The following is a 23,765-nucleotide window of genomic DNA, read 5'->3' as shown; positions in this document are numbered from 1 at the left end:
TATTGATTTTTTTTTTTTAATTTGACAGAGAGAGAGAGAGACAGCGAGAGAGGGAACACAAGCAGGGGGAGTGGGAGAGGGAGAAGCAGGCTCCCAGCTGAGCAGAGAGCCCAACGCAGGGCTCGATCCCCAGATCATGACCCGAGCCGAAGGCAGACGCTTAATGACTGAGCCACCCAGGAGCCCTGAAATCTATTGTTCTTATGGCCCCGGAAACTTTGGTATATACCTAGATAACACTTACCTTTTCAATAGGTTTTGTACTGAAAGGGCAAGTGACTCTACTTAAGCTTCTGAGAAAGCTAACAATCCATAGTAACCAATCAGCCTACTTCTACAAAACGTTCCATGCTCTTTTTTAAGCAGTACTCTTGGGGCGCCTGTGTAGCTCAATCAGAAGAGTGTGTGATCTTGATCTTGTGGTTGTGAGTTTAAGCCCCAGACTGGGAATAGAGATTACCCAAATAAAATTTTTTCAAAATAAAAATTAAATTAAAAATATAATAAAATAGCACTCTTTTACTAATGTCTACATGGCGTTTCTCTCAATAGAACTGTAGGTAAAGTATAATGGCATTTCATGGGTTTGGGTTTTTTTCAGGGTTTTTTTTTTTTAAGATTTTTTTATTTTTAGAGACAGAGAAAGAGAAAATCCTGAGCATGGCGCCCATCAGGGGGCTGGATCCCAGGGCCCTGAGATCATGACCTGAACCAAAATCGAGTCAAATGCTTAACCAACTGAGCTACCCAAGTGCCCCTAGCTTCTGCATTGCCCCTAACCTCAAAAAGGGGTCAGATAGGTACTAATGACAAATTTCAGCTCTCCCTCCAAAACAATTCTTTTCCCTCTCAGTCACTGTGGTCCCAACAAATTATCCATGTAACGTTTCTCACTGGCCTATTTCTTAACTAAACTTTGTGTTCTCAACAAAATCAGCTGGTTAAAAATGAATCCACTTCTTGACTATCTCCTGTTGAATACCTGCTAGGTTATATCACATCACAGCATCTCGTTTAATGCTCAGAACAAACCTGTCGAGTGAGGGGGGAAATAAATGTGACATTTCTGCTATGAATAAAACTATATGATTTTCCAGTAAAAGTGAGAACATTTATCCTATAGGAAAAACAAAACAAACCCCACAACTTTCTTGACCATACGTTTTAAGTATCATTAGTAAAAAAAAAAAAATCAACTCACTGATGATCCTGAGTGCTGTGTTCCCTGCTCAACTAACACAGAAATCTCACCGAGGATCTTCTCACAAGTCAGAAGAACTCAAACATGAGAGAAATAACCTCCATTTGGAGGATCCTATTGAAGAGCTCATCCCAAGTTCCAGGCTGGATACTCTGCTGTAATGGACAGAACATGGCTTTGGGTCAGAAAGTCCTCCTTCAACTGTCAGCACTGTTACTTACTAGCCTACCTCCCTCAGTCACAATCACCTTCCTATAAAATGGAGATCATCATGTTTGTTGGAAGGATTAAATGAGACACTGTAAGTTGCTATAACTAAGCAGGTATTCAACAAATACTATCTATCCTTATCATATCCTCTTGAATAACTCATAGGTATCTATGAGAAAGAGAATATGTCAACAGGCTTTAAGTTAAGTAACTGGGGATGAATTCACTAGAAAGAATTACCCACAGAGGAAGATGACTTCGTGAACGCCAGGAGGGAAGTTGTCACTAACATTATATCAATTCTTCTGCAATTCAGAGATTCTTATCCCACTTCTCATTTAAAACTTTTACTGACTCACACTCTGTTGTTGTCTCTAACCCGCCGTTGTCTGCTCTGTTCAACACCCACCCTTTCTACTGTGCTCTGTAATGTTGTGGCTAAGAGTCTATAAACTATATTTTTCTATTAGCTTCTACTACTACGAGGTACTGGCAGGAGAGCAGAAGGCAGAGGAGGGAGAAAAGCGTGCTCTCTCTCTCATTCTTCCATTCTCTCTCTTGCTGTTAATCTCTCTCCGCTTCTGACACCAATTCTAGAAGTGGCTCTTTCCTTTGGCAATCCTAGCTCCTACACCAAGGCCCCTTCTCCATCTTATTCTGTGGTCCCACTACCTGCCACAGGGTCTTTCTGGACACTCCTGGGTTTTACTAACACCACCAGTCCTACGGGGTGGAAATTGCTAGCTCCAGTACCAGTATCAGGTTATCTCAATGGATACCCATTGCTTTCTCAGCCCTCCGGTATGTGCGTAACCACTTTCCTGTATTAAACTCCTTCTGTTGAAATACACAGAGAGTGATCTGTAAAAGTCCTAACCCCTCAGGGTGGCCTCAAGATCCTGTATGATTTGATCCCTATCTACCTTCCAAGCCTCATCCAGTGACCCTAGTTCCCTGACTCTCCCAGGTGTTTTTACTTCCTCAAATACTCCAATCTCCATCTTGCCTCATTATCTTCATACCTGGCTCCTTCTACGTGACATTTTCTTCCTTACACCATTCCCTGGGCATTTTTTTCACCCCTTAGGTGTCCACTTCAATGTCTCAATTTCTCAAAGAGGTCTGTGTTGAGATCCCTAAATCAAGTTATATTTTACATTCTCATAGCACTCATGCTTTCCCTTCAGAAACTGTATTATCACAATTGTATCCATATAATCTTTTGTAGGCTTATTTGCTCAATATTTGTCTTCCCTTACCCAACTTTCCAGGACACAAGAACAGAGACCAGGTCTGTTCTCTGCTCTATCCTTAGTGTACATAAAACAAAATAAATGTTCAATAAGTATTTGTCAAATAATAATAAGCATCCTTTACTTATTCTTAGAAAGTGGTAAACAAAACATGTTCATAGCATTACTCCTTTGATCTTTACAAGAGCTTTGTGAAGTACATCAGGCAGGGATGAGAAAGGGATAAGCTCCAGTTTCCAGAACGTAGAAGCCAACTGGTAGCTCATTCGGCCTGCAGTGACCCAGATCTGACCACACTGGGGCAAACAGGGCTGTGGTAAGTAGACTTCCAAATGAAATAAACACAGAGGCCACCGGCACGAGTTTAAACAAAAGGAAGGAAAGGGGTAAATTTAAAAAGGAGGCCCATGAATACTGGAGAATCTAAAATGAAGTGGTAGCAACTGCCTGTTGCCTAGTCCTCTGTTCATCTACCTCAAATCCCAGGGGAAAAACTCCTGCAGCTAGACGGCTTGCAGTGGGCTATGTATGGATGGTGTGCTGTTATTGACTACGACCCTGCCCAAACCATGGCCTAGCTGCTGAGCACCTCCTCAGGCCTCTCCTGGGAAGAGCCAGAAAGGGGGCCCAGGCCCAGAGGTACTGCTGGGCCAGGATGCCTGTAACAGCAACCGCGGCAGCCCTGGGCTTAGTCCCCAGATCAGGCCTTTCACAGCAGAAAGGATCTTGACAATAGAGCTCTCGTCCAGGTTCCTCTCTCCCAGAGTCCTTATAACAAAATCACAGGCTTATCTTTTATTGTCCTTTTTCCTTCTAAGATCCAGTCAGAAGAGCAGGAATCTAACCATTATTGCCTCAACTGCTTCATTTCACCGAGAGGAACAAATTTAATAACTCAAAACACACTTCTGGCCAAGTTTCACTGAGTGTAACAGAGTTATTTCTGATTCATTACATGTTTTCAACCACAACATGGAATGTCTGGTAGAATCTGTAAAACATCTACTGGGAAAAAAATGAGTGAGTTTAGCACAGCTGCAATACACAAGGTTGATATACAAAAGTCAACTGTATTTCTATACACTAGCAACAAATCATCAGAAGTTGGATTTTTTTTTGAGAAAGAGAAAGAGTATAAGAGAGCAAGCGGGGGAGGGGCAGAGAGAGAAAGAGAACCCCAAGACTCTGTGCTGAGTGCAGAGCCCGATATGAGGCTCCACCGCACAACCCCGAGACCATGACCTGAGCTGAAATCAAGAGTCTGATGCTTAACCGACTGGGCCACCCAGGCACCGCAAATTAAGTAAATTTTCGAAATTATGTTCACCTAGGGTTTTTTTCTTACTTTTTAAAATGTTGCTGGTAGAAAATTTTAAATTATATGTGTGGCTCACATTGGTGGGTCTCATTGTATTTCCGTTGCACAGCACTGCTAAAGGCTTAGAAGCCTAGAAGCTGCAGATGGGAGGTGCTACAAGAATTCAGAAAGTAATGACCAATAGCACGTGATCTTCAGAAGAGGGTGAGCTCCTTCAAGTAAGAAATGTTAGGTCTTTGTCCAAGAGTTCCATATCCTCTTTTCATCCTTTCGATGTTGGTATTCCCCTGGGATCTGTCCTAAGAAATCTCAGATCCATTCTAGATCCCCGAGCCTTTTGTTAACATCACGGACACCTCAATCTCAAATGTCTCAAATTAAACTCTCTGTCCTGCTCCCAGACCCATTTCAGTGAACACTGGCATCAAGGAAACCAGAAGGTCTCTGAGGACAGAGCTTCTGCCCAGTCACTAGCAATGCACTTTCACTTCTCACTGCCTTTCAAACCAAACCTCCCTTACCACCACCCCCCCCCCTTGTTGCCCAAAGTCCCACACAACTGCCAGGGATCCAAACTGAACCTCACTGGTTGGTCTTTGGGCTAAATCAGTTAGCCTTATAATGAGCCTCTGAAATGGGTTTTCAGACTGTTGCTTCCCTCATTTGTTAAAAAGTCTCTTTCAGAAGGGGCCCTGCTTACTTTTCTTATTCATTTTCACCTCTCCTAGAGCCACAAAGCTCTTTCTCTGCTAGTGTTAGTACATGCTTAGCACCTCACTTAAGCAAGGGGGTCCAATGGACAGCGTCCATCAAACAGCTCCCCACATACCCGCTAGAAAAGGAGACTCAGAAATAGCACAGAAAAAGGCTACACACAAGAACATGTGTCCAATAACAGGACCTACAGAGGATTTGTTTACTTCTGAAAAACATACCCCTTGGGAAATAAGCTTGTCATTTCCCCCTTATCTCTCCTAGATGTGTATCACCTCAGCTGCTATTGCAGTCATTCATTTTTCCACTAATTCAACAAATATTTGTAGAATACCTACAAGACAGCCATGAACAGGATAGGTGAAGTCCCTTGTCTTCCTGGCAGGGGAAGCGGGGAGAGACAAGAGAACATCAAAGAAACAGCAGCAAGAATTGTGGAGAGACTCAAAAGTAGCACATGTGAAGGTAAGCATGTGATTGCATTAGACCATGCCTTCAGGAAGGACCCTTCTGAGGGGGTGATGTCTACACCTAAGTCTCAATGACAAGGAACAAAATGGGTGAAGATCAAGGGAAATTATTTCAAGTTGAGTGAGTCATTAATATAAAGGCCCTAAGAGCAACGGGCTTACAATATTTACCCCACACTACCTTGCTTCCATGTTTCAACTGTTTTCCGAAAATTCAACTGAATTTTCTAAGGCCTGGATGTTCCAGCAATGCCCATCACACACAATACCTACAACGGTTAAGAAATAGTGGTACATGGGAAAGAAGCTGGGACTTAGAAGGATCATGACTTCATCCTTTCACCTACTATTTATTGAGCATTTGCCTAATAACTGATACTATTCTTACTCAGATGACAACCAGAAATAAGACAGAAGACATCAAATAAGCAGTTGCAAATCCATGAAATTAACGTAACAGCAGGAGCTGAAACCGAGTACCTCCAGTTACCCTCAGCACCCAGAGCACAGGCACCTGATTCAGGTCTGGGGAATGTGGGAAGACTTCCCTAAATTGTTCATTGTTCAGCAAAGATGTAATGACAAGTAGGACTGAAATCAAGAAGGGAAAGCGGAAGGGTAGGGAGAGGAAACAAAAAAGCATTCTGGGTGGAAGGAACATCACAGGCACAGGCCCAAGGTGAGGAAGGGCAGAGAACAATGGAAGAATGTATGGCCAGAGTATGTGGCATCAGGAGAGAAAGAGGGGAATGGGGCTGGGGAGGGTAGTAAGCACTGGGTTTTGAAGATTTTATTAGATGTTAAAATTTATCCCAGAAACAATGGGGAGTTATGGAAGAGCTTTAAGGAGGGGAGGGATATGACAAGATTTACACTTTAGAAACATCTCTGGCTTTTGGAAACGCTATCTGGAAGATATCCTCCAGGACTAGAAATAGGGGACCATTTAGGATTTGCAGCAATCCAGGGGGAAGATGATGACCTGAACTAAGATAATGGCAAGGAGGATGGAAAGATGGACTGAAAATATATGTAGGAGATAGAATTACTAGTATTTGGTAACACAGTACATATAAGAAGCGAGTGGAGATGGGGAGATCTGAGAAGAACCTCAGGTTTCTGGTGTGAACAACCAGGTGGACCAGTAGTGCCATTTCCCGAGAGGAAAAGTACAAAATGAAAATAAACTTCTAGGGACAAAGGAAGTTAAATTAGAAACATGAAGAGTCTAAAGTACTGGGGCACCTAGGTGGCTTAGCAGGTTGAGCATCTGACTCTTGACCCCAGGTCTCCATCTCAGGGTCATGAGTTTAAACCCCAAGTTGGGCTCTACGAGTGGAGCCTACTTAAAAAAAAAAAAAAAGTCTGAAGTGCCTTTGAGGTCTCCAAATGAAGCTACCAGAGGTCGGCTGGACTCTTGGGCTTGGAACCTGAGAAAAAGGCCTGGCTTAGCAGAACAAGAAAGGGAGAGCCATTTAAGAGACATCAACTCATTTGAATGTGGATTCAAAGCAACTGTGAAAAAATATCTTTGAGACAATCATAGAGATTTAGGAAGGATTAGATGACATTAAGTAATTACACTATTAATTCTGCTTAGGTATAAAAATGGCATGGTGGCTCTAATTTTCAAAAGCCCTTACGAGGTGTATATTGACGTATTTATAATCGAAATGATAAGATGCACAAAATGTCAGTGGTTGTTGCAGTGAGTGACGGGGTCCACGGGCATTAAACTATTATCTCCACTTTTGTTTGTGTTTGAAAACATCTGTAGTATCTTTTCTATGAAGTCACCTACCTATAGAGGCAACAGTGAGAAATGGATAGAATTGCTCTGGGATGAGAAGAAATGGGAAGAAAGAGGTAAGTGAGGTCAGGGGAGGCCAGCATTCTGAGGAATCTCATTATTTAAGGAAAAATGCAGGAAGAGGAGTCGCTGCAGAAGCTTGAAGACGCTTCTGGAGGGGAGTAGAAAACCCAAGAAGGGCATGTGCAGAAGCCAAGGGGAGAGCCACAGGAAGGCAGGAGTTGCCAGCAGTGTCCACAGTACAGAGACCTGAAGTAGAAACTCTGAACAGGACTCACAGCGTGTAGCAACCAGAAGGTACTGTGACTCTTCCTAAGTCAGCCCAGCACAGCGGTGGACCCAACCCTGGATTTCGGAGGGCTGAAGAATGAATGCGATGTGAGGAAATGGGAAACGGGGTACAGCCCACTCTCAAGTGGTTGAGCCCTGAAGGGCAAGAGAAAAGGGTTGTAACTAAAACCCTCTGGGACTGGGGCATCTGGGTGGCTCAGTCAGTTAAGCGTCTGCCTTCGGCTCAGGTCGTGATCCCAGGGTCCTGGGATCGAGTCCTGCCTTGGGCTCCCTGCTCAGTGGGGAGTTCGCTTCTCCTTCTCCCTCTGCCCCTCCCCCTGCTCGTTCTCTCTCGCTCTCTCAAATAAATAAAAAATCTTTAAAAAAAAAAACCAAAACCTCTGGGACTGACAAAGGGCTTTTGGTTAAGATGGGAAAGATTGGAGCCTGGTTCAAGGAAGCAAGGGGTGGCCTCAGTCACTCACTAATCCTGAACTTGGGCAGGTCGCATTTATAAAACAGGATAATAATTAGGACAAACCTTCAGAATTCAAATGAAATAACCTACCGTGAAGGCCTTCAGTAAAGTGTGGAGTGTTATGTACATTACCATTATTAACTAGGTAAATGATTACCCTGACATTTATAAAATCCAAGCAGCCTTACCCTTATGCTTGTTTCTTCTCCATAACCAGAGAACATTATATCTTCACTGGCAGAGAGGAAAAGAGAGAGATCAGAGCAAAATAGTGAGGATAATCAGAAGATATACCTGCCATTTTTCTATTGGGAACAGACGAGGTAGTGGTTTATTCTGCAAAGCAAATGAATCCCCAATCATTTTTTTATTCATGGTAAACAGGAAAAATATTTAAAGCCTAGCAATATGTAGCCAACAGATTGTACCTATTACAAAGGCAAATGTAATAATAAAAGAAGTAGAGTTCCATAAAAATTAAATAATGAAAATGGTATTCCAGAAAGCCATTAGTGAGGAACTATGATGCTAGGAACAGTAGCACTTTCAATGTAAGCAAAGACCTTTGCTTTTAAAATCCTTAATGAATATAAGTCCAAAAAACAGTACTAAAAGCTATGGGAAAGTCTTGAAAATCAAACTGTCAAAAAAATAAAAACCCACAAATCCAGGCTGCGTCGACGTCCATAATGGACCCTGAAGTCAATAGCATGTTCATTAAATGGCTGCAAACCATCACTAAGTGGATATATACAGTCCATTTTATGTGTTTATTCTGGTGTGTGGGTTTTTTTTTTTTCTTGTTTAAATTAAAAGCCTATTGCTAGCACTAAAGAATTTCAAAATTTTAGATTCTGGCTTAAAACTACAGCCGATAGAGTTCCCGTGGAGCTCCCAACTGTCTCTTGCCCTGGGCTTTTCTCCTCCCCTGTATACCTTTCTCCTCTTGCTCTCCAGTCTCATCTCCCCCACCTCCTGGAACCCCCAGCACAGTGGCTGCCAAGAATGTAAGTATGTTCAGTTATTTAATTTTTCATCACCAGTTTTAGTTCCCTGAAAGGCATTTGTATTTTCAAAGCTACGTCATGGTAAAAAGGAAGTCTCCACGTTCTGGTAAGCAAATGAGACACCGATTCTCTTTTGGGGAAGGAACCCGAGGCTCACGTCTTTGAAATCACATCCCACTGGCTGCAGCACCCCTGCGTGGATGCAAGAGATCAGTCTGGAAATAAAACTTCCTCTCTTGGCTCTCAGCTCACTATTCCAGATTTACTGAAATTGAGTACCAGATCTTTTTTTTTCCTTTTCCTAAAAGCAGACTTCAGTGGAGATAAAGTGAGGGAGAATGCCATTTAGGGAGCATTAAGCCCAGGAGAGAAGAGTGTGTAATCTTCATCAGCCCGTAGGCAAAGGGCCCCGAAGCAGCTCCACAGATGTGGGTTTAATAAGGATACAAAATAGACTCAGGGATGTTTTTATCTCAGAAAAAAAAAAAAAAAAGGTTTGGAGAAATCAGAACTGAAATATAATTTTGCTTTATTTTTTAAAACATTTTATTTATACTTTTCTACCTTCTTTAACAATAAAACAGTAATTATCTTATTAGAAATACAAATAAGATTTAATAAAATGGCATTTTCCAAGCCTTAAGCAAAATGAATGTTTGAATTATCTTTTAAAAGTAATTTGCTATGTTCTCCTGCTGTCAATTATCATGAAGTTTGTTCATAGTTGACACTTTGCATGGGTGAAGTACTTTATTAATTGGATCTGTAAGCGTATGCTCAGTACCTCCTGTATTAACTGTATTGTCAAAACAAGCTTAATTCTGGAGATACTCTCTGTTTTGTGGCCCTATAAATGGTAATTAGGTGGTGAATGGAATGAAATCTACTGCCTGCCAGGGATTATGCTAGGTTCTCCAACAGCATTACTCAATAATCCACCTCAGTGGCTACTATTATTCTCTTCATCCAGATGAGGAAACTGGAGAAAAGTGAAATTAAGAAACTGGCCCAAGGGTGTTATGCACAAACAATGAATCATGGAACACTACATCAAAAACTAATGATGTAATGTATGGTGATTAACATAACAATAAAAATTATTAAAAAAAAAAACTGGCCCAAGATCACACAGCTGATAAGTGACAGAGGTGAGAAGGACCTCTGCTCTGTCTATCACTAAGTTAGTCCATGATCCTTTCACATTTGTTGATGAACCAAAGAAGTAATTTAAATCATGCGATTGCTGGCCACTGATCAGCCATCAGAGCTGGGATTCCAGGGCCTCGAATAATATTAACAGGCAGCCCTCTTACTTTGTGATGAGGGTCCTCTGCATAGTCAGAAAACTATCGGAGCTATCCTGAAACCTAGAATCCTGCTGTAAATCCTACCATTACATATGTCACTGCAAATGTATTTGGGCTAACAGGGAGCATCTAATAGTACATAAACTCAAATCCCCTATGGTATTTCTTATAAAATAATTTATTAACTTAAATAAGATGCAGCCCCTTTCTGAAACTGTCATTCTGTGAAAAAACATCTAAGACCTTTTTTCTGATAGAAAGTTTGTTATTTATACTTAACTATGAATATCAAGCCAGTATCTCTTACTTCCGGCCAACAATGACTACAACAAATGAAGCTTTTGTTCAAATATATAAATGATTTCACCTAGCAACAGAACCAAGACAGGATCCCAGTTAATGAGCTAATAGTACAAGCAATCATTCATCTAGTCATTCATTCAAAAATAACTAATCAAATAGCTATAATGCACTAGAGCCTGTGCTAAGCCAACTAAAGATATAATAATAGCTAATACTTATTGAGCACTTTACAGTATGTCAAGCATTCTCTAAAGGCTTTACATAGGGGCGCCTGGGTGGCTCAGTTGGTTAAACATCTGATTCTTGATTTCAGCTCAGGTCATGATCTTGGGGTTGTGAGATCGAGTCCTGTGTCGGGTTCCACACTCAGCAGGGAGTCTGCTTGAGATGTTCTCTCTCCCTCGCCCTCTGTCCCTCCCCCTACTCACACTCTGGATAAATACATATATACATACATACATACATACATACATACATACATACATAAAATCTTTATTAAAAAAAAGAATGACATTCCTTGAGGCAGAAAGAATAAAATAAATAAAATAATAAAGGCTTTACATGTAATATCTCATGTAATCCTCCTAACAATCTATGAGGTACTGGCCTATCTCTAGCATGTGCCAGATTAGAAGCAAGAATAAAATAGAGAACCCTGGCCTACCTCCCTTCTTTTCCCCCCTGCAACATATCTTGTACCAGAGAAGGAGCCTTGGGTCAATCGGTATGGACATCTCAGACAAAACATCCCAACCGTGTCCACCTTCCCACACTGCAAACAGCAGGTCTTCAGTTACCATGAGGTTTCTGGGTATGCACACTGGGGACACTGTCTACCTCTGAAAGGATGGACCTGGGGCCAAAGCCCAGCTGGTTCGGGAAGCATGCTTAGAGCTATTTGGGTAGGGAGTCCTAGGATCTCAGGTATCACAAGTCTGGTCTAAAAGAAGCAGGTACAGGCATGTTCCTTTGGCCCTAGGGACTGCTTGCCTGTGGGGTGGGATATAGCCAGACTGGTTTAGAGCAGCATCCTCTAAAGCACCAGGCCCAGGAGCCCCAGGTGCCTGGGATGGAAGGGCAGTATCAGGGAGAAAGGTACTGTTACTATCCCCAACTGGAAGATGAAAAAACTAAGATGAAAAAGTAAATAACTTGTTTTAGGTCACATAGCTAATAAGGGGCAGAGCCAGGGTTTGGATGTAGGCAATCTCTGGAATCAGACTGCATGGGTTCAAATCCCTAGCTCTACCCATTAGACTGTGTTGCCTCTCCCTGGGTTCATGAAGAAAGCAGTTCTCTGTTGTGATAGAACTTACTATGTAGTGGGAAAGGCAGACAATAAACAAGGTTAAAAAACCAAATAACTATATAATGACATGCTTTATAATATACAAATCATATAAATTTTAAGAGTTATAAGCAAAGGGTAGTGATAGATAATGTAACCAGTGGGGCCAGGGGCAAGGAAGATCATTTGGATAGGGGTCCTTATAGAAAGTCTTTCTAAAGAGCTTGCACTAAGGTGGTAGCTAAAAGGTAAGAAATAGTCAGTGGCCGTTCAAAGTCAAAGGGAAGGACACTACAGTTAGAGGGTCTGGCATATAATATCTCCACTCTGCCCCTGCCAGATTGGGATACCTATCTGACTTTATTCAAAACTTCTATTTTTCCAACCCATATTCACTCATTCCCTCATTCACTAAAGCATTCATTCATTTCTTCATTCAAAATATTTCTAAAAGCCTGTTTTAAGTTCTGTGGTAAAAACAGGAGGCATCAGGACAAATCCTGACATTTGGAAGTTTATAATCAGCCTAGGAGGGAAGCATAGATGCCCAAATAACTACAAAAATGGTGAACGCTAGGGGCACCTGGGTGGCTCAGTCAGTTCAGTGTCCGACTCTTGGTTTCAGCTCAGGTCATGATCTCGGGGTCATGAAATGGAGCCCCGCGTCAGGCTCCGTGTTGAGCAGGGAGTCTGCTTAAGGCTTCCCTCTCCCTCTCCTTCTCTCTCTGCCTCTCCGCCTGCTCGTGCGTGCGCTCTCTTGCAAATAAATAAATAATCTTTTAAAACAATGGTGACCGTTTATTAACTATTTACTAGGCAATAAGCACTGTATTAAATCCCTTACTTCCATGCATTATTTCATTTAATTTTCACAATAACCCTATGAAATACGTAGTACTATTGTGTCCGTTATTGAGATGAGAAGCTGAGCAGTGACATTAACTTGCAGTGGTTGCATGGCTGGGAAGAGGCTGAGCCATTTAGCGACCACATTAAAGTGGATTTCTCATGTTCCCACAAATTAGAGGGGAGAAGAAAATTTGCAGATAAGGAGAAGAAAAGCTGCTCTGCTTGTGCATTTCATTGATTACCCTTCCATCTAGAACCTACTAACACCAAGAGAAGGGTGAGTCTGAGGTCTCTGTGGTCCTGCCGCTCCACGGGACCTGCTTTAAATGTTAGCTTCCTTCCTCAGGGCCTGACATGGCCTCTGGAAGAAAACTGAGTAAATCCTCTCAGACCCCAGTGGACATCCCCTAATCCTGTCTTCTGCAGGTGAGCATCAAGAAACCCACTCTGCCCCAGGCGTTTTAACGTGTGACTTCTGTACCTGGTCATGGCCCTTGGGACAATCATCAGCACTAGTACCCCGTAGGCACTGTCCCCTCTCCAGAGCTTCCTACAAATAGAACTCCAGCTGTCCACAGCCCCAGATCCCGCCAGTCACTGCAGACTACATCCGAATTTTTGGAGTGCAGGGATGGGGGGGTGAGGGGGAGGCGTGAAGGCAGCACACGGTGGGGGAGGGGTGGTGGTATATTTTTAAAATATAGTCATGGCACTTTGGAAATATCAGTTTAAAGCACATGGTTTCCCCCCTTTTAGCTAACTTCAGCTAATTCTCATTTTTCTAAGTGTACATCTACATATTTTCATTAGAAAGCTAATGACCTCAAACCACTCTCAGTGAATGCTGAATGATCCTAGCTTGCAATCCCACATAGCCTATGTGCTGACACGGTGTCCTCAACTAATAAAGTACACATCAAAGCATATAATCAAACTCTGTGATTGGGTGGAAACTTGTTTCATTTTTGGTAACAAATTCATAGGTGGGAGTGTCTCTCATTTTTCCCCCCCCCCCCCCCCCGACCCTCCAAATCTTGGGAGAGTTCTTCAGTAAACATATTCCAGCAGAGGTCCTTAACTTGTAGTTACGAATGCTCTGAAATTATATGCGGAATTGTGAGGGCGTATGTACATCCTTCTGGGGAAAGAATCTATAACCTTCATCAGATTCTCAAAGAACCTACAACTCCCCAAAGGTTGAGAATTACTGCATTTCAGTGATACTACCACAAATCTTAGTTCCTGTCTTGCACAACTTGGAGATGTATAAATTTATCTCTGTGTTGTTCTGGGGGAACTATAAGGATTTCAATTTTAGTAATTTTAGGCCCTTTCTATCAGGAGTGATTAAAAGAACAGGGAACTGACACCAGAAACAGGAAGAACCACAATCAGCAGGGCAGGAGTGGGAGTGTTTGTGACATCGTGGGAGAGATAAAGAAGTCCAGGGAAAATAAACCTGCTTTTGCAGTGCCCTCCCATGTCTGCAGGGAGCATGGGCAAACAGACAGCTGCAGCTTGGAGCCATCCTGGCCAAAGCTAAAGCTCTCAAAGGGAGGAATTAAGAAATACAGAAGCCCTCCATGGGTTCAGTTCCTCAACACCTCCAGGGAGTTTGAGGTTGAAAAAAATTAAGATCTTATGGGGGAAAAAAAAAAAAAGACCCATTTGTAGTTTCTAGAACACACTGATATAGACACAATTAACTGAATTATGTCTTATACATCTTAAATTAGCAGAAATGGGAACTGTTCTGTAATTTTCCACTTACCTTTTCTCTGATTGGTAGAAATGTTCTAGGATCTCCTTTCCTCAGAGGTTGGACACAATACTTAGAAATCTGCTTTGCTTCATTGTAGATAATCTGTATCCTGAGAGTCACTATTTCTCAAGCTACCTAGAGGCTTCCTAGGTTTCAGATTCAGGGAGCCAGAGCTGTCCGTTCTTGCCCAGAGTTCCATCTCCTGGGGCCTGAGTGAGCCCAGTATAAATCACAGAATACCTTGTCCATTTGAGCTGGTCACATAAGTCACAGGTCCTTGATTTGTTCAATTATTTATGAAATAAATTCTGGGCCTCTTCTTTATGCCAGGCATTCTACTAGGTATTGAAGAGGTGGCCGTGGCCAAGACAAGCATGGCCTGGGGCCTCGTGGGATTTCCAGTCTAGTGGGGGACACAAACTAATAATCAGAGGCAATTACCACACACTGTGATGTCCATTGTGACTGGAGTCCCATTAAAAGGGGACCTAAACTGGACTTGGTGGGGGATGGTTGGGGAAGACGGAAGGCAGTAATGGCTCAACTGGGACCTGAAGGAAGAATGAAAATTAATTAGAAAAGAAAAGAATGGGTCAAAGGAAGAATTGAAAGCACATATGACAAAACAACAACAATAATAAGTATGGCACTACCAGAACAATCGAGTAGCTGGAAATAAGGCAGACGGGGACCAGACCATGAAGCCTCCGTGAGCCATGTTAAAAAGACTTATCCCTGAGAGCAATGAAGAGACTTTGAAGGATTGGAGGATTCTAATCAAGAGATTGACAGGATGATTTGTATTTTAGAAAGATAACTTTGGGTGTTACATGAAAACTGATTGAATGGGCCACGATGAAGGAAGAGAAACCAGTTCCAAGGGGAGATACTGGCTATCTAATTTAGCAAAGTGACAGCAGGGGGAGAAAGAAGAGAAATGATTTGCAATATAGTTATGTCCTGAGAGCTTTCTGCTAGAGGGCTGGTCTAAGACCTAGAGTTTTCTTTGCTTCAACTTTCTCTGTTTTCCCAGGAGTTCCCTGGAAAGACCTCCACACCTCCTCCATCATTTGCTTCTCTCTCTGTTCCATTTCCAAACCCACTGCCTGAGCATACCAACACAAGTTACAAGATACTGGGACAGAACTCCTCAAGTTTGCCCCTAAAATAATATGCAGAAATAAATATATGTATCATATTTCATATAAGGTGAAAAATTACTAAGGATAAAGGAGAGTCACCAAGAGATTTCATCCTTTCAAGCATCCAAAGTAACTCTGAATCTCTGACTCGAAGTTGGGGTTCCTACAAGAAAGTCAGAATTGTGATTCCTAAGATCTGAAGAACATTTCATTTTTGCAAAGAGAGTAAGGGAACAAGTGCTTCCTGCTAACTTGTCCAAGGTCATATGAGGCCTGAGTTTGCATGTTACCTGCTTTAAAGTGAAACGGACTTATAAGTTTCTGGAAAAAGAAGTGGGAAATGGAAAGTAACTGCACGGTACTCATTATTATTCACGTAAGATGTATAAAATTTTGTTGGTGTTGTGTTGAGTGTGCTAACTAAAGTGTGTGTATTTTAGTGGAAGAAAGCTCTAGGTGCTTTCATTGGCATATTCATACCTCAGTACCTCTGCTTTTATGTTTTCATATCAGATTTTAAGCTCCTACAGCACAAAAGCCCTCACGACTAAAGAAGGAATGTGCAGTTGCAAAGATAAAAATGCCTCGCCTCTAGGAATAGCTTTCCTTAATTGGCAAAGTAAGTCATGAGTTTCATAAAGATTTCCCCAAGCAGAAGGTAGGGTGGTATGTCAGCTATTCCCAATGACTGATCAGAAAGAGATGTTGAAGGAATTTAGATTCTAAAGAGTTTGCATTTTGACAGAAGACAATGGGGCTAAGATGGGAAGACTCAGAATGACACGTAATCTCTGACTTGGTCAGTGGTATGTGTACAGAGAACAAGTCTATCTGGTACTTAAGGAAAATGGGCTTTTCACTGGCAAGTTTGCCCCCCAGGAGAAAGAATAACTAGATATTTGGAGCAATCGGGTACTATGGAGCAATCATCATGGAAATCTTTAAAATTATGTTCTAGGTAGACAAAACTCCACGTTGGAGGAATCAACAGGTGTATCCATTTTGATCACTATCTCCACATGCCCCTAAGGAGAAAAGAACAAATTGCAAAAGAATTAAGCTCCAAATCCTTTTTCCCTAAACTTAAAATACTTAAAAAAAAACACTGTGCTAAAATAATACTAATACTATAGGAATTTACTTTTAACTAAATAAAAGTTAATGTTGTATAGAAGTTGTATATGGAAGAAGTACAGTTTGTAATATTAAACCAAAAGCCAGAATTTTAAGAGTAAATTTTTAAACATTAAATGGAGCTTTAAAAGATATGGGTCAGCAGGGGCCCCTGGATGGCTCAGTTGGTTAAATGCCCAGCTCTTGATTTGGGCTCAGGTCATGATCTCAGGGTTGTGAGATCGAGTCCCAAGTTGGACTCAGCACTGAGTGTGGTGTCTACTTAAGATTGTCTCTCTCCCTCTATCTCCGTCCCTCTGCCCGCCCCCGCCAAAGGAAAAAAAAAAGGATATGGGTCAGCAATTTTATCCTCAATTTTATTTTTCTAAATTTGTATTTTATTATTTCCTTTAAACTCTCAGAAAGACCTATGTGATAGGCAAATATATATCCATTTTACAGATGAGGAAACAAGCTCCAAAGACTATGTAATTTACCAAAGTGATATAGCTAATAACTGGCAGAGCAAAGACTTGAACTTAGTTCAGTCTGCCTCCAAAGTCTGTGTCCTTTTTTGTTTGTTTGTTTGTTTTTTAAAGATTTTATTCATTTATTTGACAGAGAGAGACAAAGCAAGAGAAGGAACACAAGCAGGGAGAAGCAGGCTTCCCGTCGAGCAGGGAGCCCAATGTGGGGCTCAATCCCAGGACCCCGGGATCATGACCCGAGCCAAAGGCAGACGACTAATGACTGAGCCATGCAGGTGCCCCCAAAGTCTGTATTCTTAACCACTAGTCTATACTTTGACATCTTAACTAAAGCAGCACATCTCTAGGGAAAACTGACAAGCGAGATAAAAGGACAGGCATCAGGTCCCTCATTAACCAGGTTGGGAGCCTTCTGTTGATCTTTGTTTAGACTCCAAGAAGTCTCCCAGCCCTTTAGCATCAGGTCCATATTCATGTAACACTATTTCTAAAGATAAGACTCTGAGAAACACAGTCCTGAAATGCTTCAAGAGATACATATTCTAAGACCCTTCTGGAAAACTCACAAGACACATTAGTATATTAAAAGACACCAGAAATTCCCCATTAAGGAAACCTGTTGCAGATGTGTCCCAGCAGGAAGTAGATGTCACACCTAAAAAGAGTAACTGAATGAAATTTAATGAAAGACCACTTACAAAGTTTAGGCAGAGTTCAGGAAACCAATATGGGACAAGGAATCATCCTGGGACTTGCAACAGTGGGAAGCCATTACAACCCATGGGTCTGAAAGGGCAAAAGTTAGAAACAAGGACTAAGAGACTGAGATGCCAGATAGGAGAGAACTGTGGAGAAGACAACTGATGTTCTGCAGACTTTTCCCCATGAGGTAGCTGCTATATCTGGGCACATGGGAAGAAGCTGTGAATCCACAGGGTGGGAGGCTTTGCCTGGGCAGAGAGCAACTGCTGAAGGGCTCAGATTCTCCACCAAAACAATGGAAGCCAGAAGACTATGGAATAACATTTTTAAAGTGCTGAAAGAAAGTAAGTACCATCCTAGAATTCTATACCCAGTAAGAATAGTCCTCAAAACCAAAGTTAAAATACAGATATTTTCAGACGAAATGTTGGGAGAAGCAGTCTGCCATGGGTCCTGAATATCTCATCACATCCTTGCTGTGTGTGCCAAACTGCAAAATCTAATCATCATCTGGTCCTGGGTTATTTTTGTAGCTAGTCACATAGGCAATTAGTTAAGTAGATCACATGACCACAACATGACTACCATGCAACTGATCACTTCCTGGGAGAGGACAGGCTGGCTTATTGCTTACTACAAAAGATGCTGAGCCTTTGGCCTTTGGTTCTTCCACTGCACAACCCACTGCATGTATAACCAGCATCTGGGTCCATGGAGTTGTCTCAGATGACTTGGGGGAAGAGAAACCAGAGCTGCTATGCTTATAATCCTGCCCTTTGCTCTGCTATGAGTAACAAATTGTCTTTCTCAAGTCCATTGGAACTTGTCACCTATTTTTGGCACTAGAAGGTTGAGACATGGGTCTTCCTTGAGGTTCTTCCTTGACAAAATGGGAGCAGCTAACAAGGTGTCAAGATAGACAATGACTTTGGGGAAGAGAAAAAGCAAGAATCCTATAGTCTTGGTTCAGGGATATGAGGAAACATTTTGGAAACCAGAAGCAAATATTCTCACACAAGTGGTGGGTAAAGGGCAGGGGGGCGGTGCCTGGCTGACTCAGTCGGAAGAACACATGACTCTTGATCTTGGGGTTGTGAGTTCGAGCCCCACATTGGGTATAGAGATTACTTAAAAATGGAATCTTAACAAAAAGTGGTGGGTAAAGGGAGGAATAAGTGGTGCCTCAACTGTAAATATATATGAATTGAGTCAATAGAAGAGGCTGAGCAGTGGAAAATACAACTGAAACAAGCTGCCCTGGGGTGCCTGGCTGGCTCGGTTAGAGGGGTGTGCAACTCTTGATCTCAGGGTCATGAGTTTGAGCCCCAGGATGGGTGTAGAGATTACTAAAACAAAAAACTTTAAAAACAAACAAACAAAAGAAACAAGCTGCCCAAATGATGTCATGGCCATAGCTTGCTCTCCTACAGGACAGGAAACTAGGAGAGAGTATCTAGGGCACCCCTCAGAGAGGAAAGCATACTTGTACCCTGTTTTAGCAACCACATTAAAACATGATTGGAGGTTAACATATCCCTGTCCAGAGTACAGAGATGTAGAACCATAGTGAGGAGGAAAAGAGAGGGAAGTCTGGGACCCTTCTGGTCAGCACACTAGAGAGCTGTTAAAGATTGCCTGATGCATCTGTGTGACAAGGGAGTGAGAGGGTACAAAGGAGCAACTGGGTTGTCTCACATGTGACCCTATGCAGTCCATTCAGCTGGGACAGAATCATGCTCCACAATAATATTTGCTGCTTTGTATTCCTTTGTCAATGACTACATTAATGGCCGACCCAGAGAGACTTCCCATGGAAGAAGCTATTCAAAACCTGAAGGCTGTAGCTGCTCCAGACTGGATGGACAGAATGACAGGCTCAATGATAGAGTCCCTCTCCAGAGAATGACTGATAAGTTTTTAGAACCCAGTCCCCAGGGTAGAAGATTTCCCGAACTTTGTTGTTAGTACCCTGAAGCCTGTGCAAGAGGCTGTGATGATTTGGGACCGAAAGACGCCCAGGAAAAAGACAGATAGCCCCCAACCCAGCTGGAGTCTCTTCAGTCTGAGACAAAACCAAGAACAGGAATAACAAACCCCTCCAAAGGGACCTACCTGTGTACAGAGCTGATAAAACAAGAATTCCCACCGAAGAGCCTAATGGGGTAAACACTGAAGAAATTCAAACCAGATATCAAGCCCTGGGAGTCTCAAGCCAGCAGCTGTCCTGGTTGAAAGGTGCCACTATACCACCAGTTTCTTCCATGGAGCTCCATCCCTCTCTACTACAGCAACTAAGGAACTAGGTGGCTACTCCTTAAACATCTGAGCCTGACCTTGCATCCCTATGTCCTGATTTAATAGCCTCTAACGATCAGGGGAGACTCTGGGTGAGGCCAAGATCCTTCTATCCCAGGGGGAAATGAAAGCCTTAGGCTCCACTGACAGAACAATGGGATGGGGGGAGAGACTATAAAGTTTATGTTATTACCTGACTCTCTTGAAGGGTGAGGTGTATGCACTCCAGTGGCCAGATATGAAAACAGTAAGTTGGCGGGGAAATGACCATCCAGGTGAGGCCGCTCAGATGACTACTGTTTACCACTGCTGTTGCTCCCCCTGCTGAATGTATAATTGGTGTTGACATTCTACATGATTGCACTGTGAAACCTCATCAAGTCCAAGAGTATTTTCTCAATCAAGAAGAGCCACTTGAGGGTGACAGTGGAACATGTGCACAAAAGACCAACAACCAGGCTTCCAGTTCCCTCCCATGCTATGTTAAGAAAAGAGACAGAGAGATGTTAAGGAAAAAGAAAGCAGAGGTTTGATGAAGGATGTCAAGCCAACAAGGGTATTAAAAGACTCAGGATTTCAAGACACCAGCCTTGTGTGCCAGTGAAAAGTCTAACAGGAGATAAAGGTTTACAGTGGATTGTTGCCAACTGAATTCACTTGAATACCTATGGGTATCCGTAAGAATCCATATCCAGACAAAACTAAATAAAACAATGTGATCAATCAGACGAATATAGCCCAAGTGGCCAGCATCATTCTTGCATTTGTCATGAGATTAGGCACAGCAATCTTACCAACATAACCCAATGGGCTCAATATGCAGACTTCCATTTATAAGACAACGAAACCTAAATGGCTACAAAAATGGTGGCATCTGTTAGTAGCTGACTTGCCTTTCTAAAGGTGAGTATCTGCCTGTTCCTGGCACACAGACTGTATCAGGCCTCAAGAACAATCCTGTGGCCACCACTGGTGTCTAACAGCCTTTGACATTTACGCTGGCTATGGAAATCCATACCTGTAAGAACAGCAGACTCTGGTGTGCTCGAGATCTGCTATGTTATGGGGAATAGGGGTACCAGGTTGATGTTCCTAACGTTTGCTGTGCTATGGGTAAAAAAACTGCCACGCTGTGATCCATTAAGTCTTGTCTATTATTGGTATCTGCAGAGTTTTGCTTGCTTGCCATCCTATAAAAGGCTGAGGTTCTTCACTGACATAAAAGTTAATAGAATTGCTTCCAGTACATGTGCACACACACCTCTAGTAGGAGTTCAATAGGGCACAAGGAAAATGACCCCAGACAGAAGCACAGAAACATGCGAAGAAATAACAAGAAGCAGAAGAGTAAAAATATGTAGCTACATATAAATGAATATTTCTTTAATAGATACAGGTCTGTTCAATATTTCTCCTTGTGTGACTTTTGGTGGACTGTAGCTTTCAAGGAATTGGTTCATTTTGCCTAAGTTATCAAATTGTTGGGTATAGAATTGTTAATAATATTCCTTAAGTATCCTTTTTTTTGAAGTGTAATACATAAATATATATTAGTTTCAGGTGTACAACATAATGACTCAAGATTTATATACACTGTGAAATGATCACAATAGTCTAGTTCCCACCCATCACCATACAAAGTGACCAAAAAATTGTTTTTTCTTGTGATGAGTACTTTTAAGATTGGCTCTCTTGGCAACTTTTTTTTTTTTTAAGATTTTATGTATTTATTTGACAGAAAGAAACACAGCGAGAGCAGGAACACAAGCAGGGGGAGTGGAAGGAGAAGCAGGCTTCCCGCGGAGCAGGGAGCCCGATGTGGGACTCGATCCCAGGACCCTGGGATCATGACCTGAGCCGAAGGCAGACGCTTAACGACTGAGCCACCCAGGCGCCCTCTTGGCAACTTTCAAATGTGCACTACATAAGTATCCTTTTAATGTCCACAGGATCAGTAGTGAGGGCCCCTCTTTCATTGCTGGTATTGTGATTTGTATCTGGTTGGTTAACCTGGATAGAGATTTGTCAGGTTTAATAATAACAATATTTTTTTAAAAAAGAGCTTTGGGTTTTATTTTTTCTATTGATTTTCTGTTTTTAATTTCACTGATTTCTGCTCTAATTTTTATTATTTCCTTTCTTCTGCTTACATTGGATTTAATTTACTATTCTTTTTCTGGTTTCCCCAAGTAAAAGATGACATTACTAGGTTTAGGTCTTTCTTCTTTTCTTTTTTTTAAATATTTAATTTATCTATTTGAGAGAGAGAGGGAGAAAGAGAGCACGAGCAGGGGAAGGGGTAGTGGGAGAGAGAGAAGCAGGCTCCTGCTGAGCAGGGTACCTGACGCAGGGCTCGATTCCAGGACCCTGGGATCATGACCTGAGTCAAGGCAGATGCTTAATTGACTGAGCCACCCAAGCACCCCTCTTATTTTCTAATATATGCATGCACTACTATAAATTTCCCTCAAGGCACTGTTTCTACTGTATCCCCCAAATTTTGTTAAATTATATTTTCATTTTCATTTAGCTAAAAATATTTTTAAATTTTGTCTGAGACTTCTTCTTTGACCCATGTGTTGTTTAGAATTGTGTTGTTTAATCACCAAATATTTCAAGGGTATTATATTGTTAACCTAGTTTTGTTTACTTAATGTCTAAATACAAAATTTTAGAAAGACATTTTATTTGATAAAGAAAACAGCATGTTTTAATGCTTCCCCATGTAATTAACATTTGTTTCTGCTTAACAATTATGAATAAAAGTACTTAAAAAGAATGAAAATTTCCTTTATCAGAGCAAAATGGCAGCACTAATTCATAGCTGATTTAAGTTTAGAAATGTTCCAATATGAGGCACTGCCTAAATCTTAATATTGATAAGAGTTGCTTTGCATAAAAGTTATTTTTCAAATTACACTTTCCAACTTCCCTATTTCCTTTTAAAGACATTTTCAGTAGGACAGAAGGTTAGAAATAAGAACGAAAATATCAATATGTCCTTTAGAGAAAGAAACAAATTATAGCTTGAAGGAAAGAAAGAGCTGAGTCATTCCCAGGAGAATGATGGACTGGAAGCTTTCAGAGATGCAATTTCCTCCCCCCTAATTTGTCAATTTCATGGTCATCCATTAAGAAGTCAAAATGTCTGTGCTCAGCAAGTCCTCCAATACAGGTGTGCAGATGGCAGCACCTGTAATGTGGAGGTTGTTTGCTTTGCAAGAATTTTGTCCTTGGCATTGCTGCTTTTGCCTCCAGAAAGACTCTTTGATCAAATTCATGCAGGTGCTGACTTGCCTTAAGTCTGTCACTAAAACACAGATGCCTAAGGTCTACTTTTAGGCATATTTCCTAGACCACACACACATCAAGGACCTTGTTTAGGGGCACTTTCAGTGAGACATACAAAAGCAGCTCCCAATAGACCACGAACACTTCACATAAGTACCATGTCCTATTCCTCTCTGTATCTCAATGGCCTGACACATTATTGATGAAACCTGGTGGTAAGGGTAAAATGAAGTCCTATCTCTGGCACATAAATAGAGCTCCACAGACCCACCAACCCAGGTAAGCCCAGTGCCTGATTTAGGAGTAGGTGGGTCAAAGACCTGAGTTCTGGTCCTGTCTCTGACTTACCATGTGCCCAATCTCTCTGGGTGTCAGTTGTATCATCTTTTTAATGAGATGGTTGGGTCCAATCTTCATCTTAGTGTCTCTGTGTGTTCTCTTTCAGCTCTAAGATTCTAAGATCCAGTGAGTTGAAACCTATTGATTCCATCAGT

General features: G+C 41.8%; 2 long non-coding RNA genes across 3 annotated transcripts in view; one reads left to right on the top strand and one right to left on the bottom strand.

The window, feature by feature from the left end:
- LOC141374626 (uncharacterized) overlaps positions 1-14,627 on the bottom strand; it is a 28,367-nt gene extending 13,740 nt beyond the window's left edge. Inside the window, exons 1-2 of one of the 2 annotated variants that reach the window (XR_012381648.1) lie at positions 14,250-14,627; positions 1,202-1,356 (exon numbers count right to left, since the gene is read on the bottom strand). This is a non-coding gene — a long non-coding RNA (uncharacterized lncRNA). The remainder of the gene's footprint in view (positions 1-1,201; positions 1,357-14,249) is intronic. The other variant, XR_012381649.1, reaches the window with a different exon arrangement.
- Positions 1-22,735, top strand: part of LOC141374625 (uncharacterized) — a 54,701-nt gene extending 31,966 nt beyond the window's left edge. The window contains exon 3 of the long non-coding RNA XR_012381647.1: positions 21,719-22,735. This is a non-coding gene — a long non-coding RNA (uncharacterized lncRNA). The remainder of the gene's footprint in view (positions 1-21,718) is intronic.
- The last annotated feature ends 1,030 nt before the right edge of the window (positions 22,736-23,765 follow it).

This window comes from Callorhinus ursinus, unplaced genomic scaffold (assembly GCF_003265705.2).
Source record: "Callorhinus ursinus isolate GAN/ISIS: 27379988/994484 unplaced genomic scaffold, GSC_fseal_2.0 scaffold20, whole genome shotgun sequence".
Classification (NCBI taxonomy): domain Eukaryota; kingdom Metazoa; phylum Chordata; class Mammalia; order Carnivora; family Otariidae; genus Callorhinus; species Callorhinus ursinus.
The sequence above is the reverse complement of the archived record's forward strand: the minus strand, read 5'-3'. Positions and strand labels throughout refer to the sequence as shown.